The sequence below is a fragment of the Akebia trifoliata genome, chromosome 10, assembly GCF_017979445.1.
Source record: "Akebia trifoliata isolate Shusen 1 chromosome 10, ASM1797944v1, whole genome shotgun sequence".
In the NCBI taxonomy this organism is placed as follows: Eukaryota; Viridiplantae; Streptophyta; class Magnoliopsida; order Ranunculales; family Lardizabalaceae; genus Akebia; species Akebia trifoliata.
The window spans coordinates 8,909,082-8,911,513 of NC_141384.1; positions in this window are offsets into that span (position 1 = coordinate 8,909,082).

Sequence of the window (2,432 nt, forward strand, 5' to 3'; positions counted from 1 at the left end):
AATCCTAAGGCCACCTTATTTCTTGTCTAAGCAAACATGTTCCCACTTAACTAAGTGATGCATTTTACCCCCATCTCTGTCTTGCCATAAAAAATTCTGAACCAACTTATCTAGCCATAGTTCCACACTGTAGGGCAAAGACAACACAGATAGAAAGTAAACTGGAATACTAGATAAGACACTTTTAATTCGACAGGTAATTAGCTTGCTAAATAGCATTTTCTTTCGATTCTTTCTACTATCGGCTCCCAAATCATTACCATCTTATAAGAGGCCCCCGGCAGAATCCCTAAATAAGAGGAGGGAAGGTTATCTACTTGCCATCCTAACGAGGCCACAAGTAATGAAACACACCTGACCATGCCAACCGGAAGAACCTTGCTTTTCCTCATATTGATTAGGATGCCTGACACTACTTCGAAGCAACATAACAGTCCACCTAATCTTCTTGTTTGCTCCATGGAATCCTCTAAGAAGACTAGTGTATCATCTGCGAATTAAAGGTGTAAAATAGTGACATTGCCTGCTTCTACTGAAAATCCTGTGAAATAGCCATTCACCACCCCTCTCTCCATCATCTTCCCGAGTGATTCTGCCATAATGATAAACAAAAAGGGGGATAAAGGATCCCCTTGTCTGAGACCTTTAGTGCTCTTAAAGAAATCGTGGGACGTACCATTCACCAAAACAGAAAAGAATGGAAAAGACACACACATCATAATCTAGGATATCCATCTTCTACCAAAACCCATTCGCCCCAACATGTATTCTAAGAATTTCCAATTAACGTTGTTATAAGCTTTCTCAAGATCTACCTTACAAACCACCCCCGCTTTACCAAACTTCAATCTAGAATCAATACATTCGTTTGTTATTAAGACCCCAACCAGAATATGTCTCCCTTTAATGAACGCACTATGATTATATCTTATCAACCCTTAAATGACGCATTTTAATCTTTTAGCAAGGCGGCTCGTGATGATTTTGTAACTAGTATTCACCAAACTTATGGGCCTCAGATTCTTGATATCTTCTGTCCCCACCACTTTAGGAATTAAAGCAATGTAGGTTCAATTTGAGCCGGGGTCAAGCACTCCGTCTCTGAAGAACTCCTTTATGATCATGATAAAGTCGTTCTTGATGGTCTCCCAACATGTCTTATAGAATTCTACAGGAAATCCGTCAGGCCCGAGTATTTTATCGCTCACATGCTTAAGATAACCTCCCAAATCTCCTCTTCTTCAAAAGGTTTTTCCAACCAATCACGTTGTAGCTCGGTGACTCTATCAAACTGTAATAAATATGGTTTTGGTATGATACAATTTTTATCGGAGTACAACTTCGAGTAAAAGTCTACAATTCCTCTAGCCACCATCTCCTCCCCTTCCAACCATTCCTCGTTCACCTTATTTTTGTAATACGATTGTTCCTATTGCGAGCATTAGTCATACTATGGAAGAACTTTGTATTTCCGTCCCCTTCATTAAGCCATCTGGTTCTTGATTTCTATTTCCAACTCATCTCTTCCATAAGAGCCAACCACTGGTACTTCTCACGTAGATTGATTCTTGTTGTCTTGTCTCTTATCAAAATCGAATTCAGCTCTTCGATTTGATCCAACTCCTTGATTCTCAACAAGGCCTCTTTCTTCTGTACATCAATCATTTCGATTAATTCCTTGTTCCACTTTTTAGAACCTCTTTTAGAGCCTTCAGTTTCTTTTTGAATACTTCCCATGTTGTTCCTACAAACGTAAAGCTCCTCTACCAATCTACTACCAATTCCTTGAAGTTATCTTGTTTCAACCACACAAATTCAAAGCGGAACGTAATAGGACCCTTATTGAATGACCCTGCTTCCAACTATATGGGACAATGATCAAACACTAGGTTAGGAATGGCCATCTGAGAGATCTGACAGAATAACTGAGCCCAATCATTTGAAGCAAGGAATTTGTCCAGTCTATTTAGTGTGGGCACCTCATGATGATTGGACCACGTTAAACTTCTGCCCTGAAGGGGGATGTCCACTAGGTTGTTCCGATTCACAAATTCCCCAAATCTCCTCATCCTTGATGTTATCCTCGATCCCCTTTTCTTCTCATAAGCAAATCTAATGACATTAAAATCTCTCCCCAAATACCACAGACGGTTCCAATACAATCATACATCATCCAATTCCTCCTAGATTGCCTTCGTTCACGTTCTTTAGTAGGTTCATACACCCCCGAGAACACCCAGCTATCATTCTTCCCTACACACCAGCACAAAATAGAACCAGAGAAAGCTCGCACTAAGGAATCCTCGACCTCAATCAATTTCTTATCCCATAACACCCAAACTCCCCTTGTTGTCCTATTCGCTGTTAAGTACTTCCACACCATGTACCGAACACCCCAGATATCTCTTAGCACCACCTTATCCACTTGACTC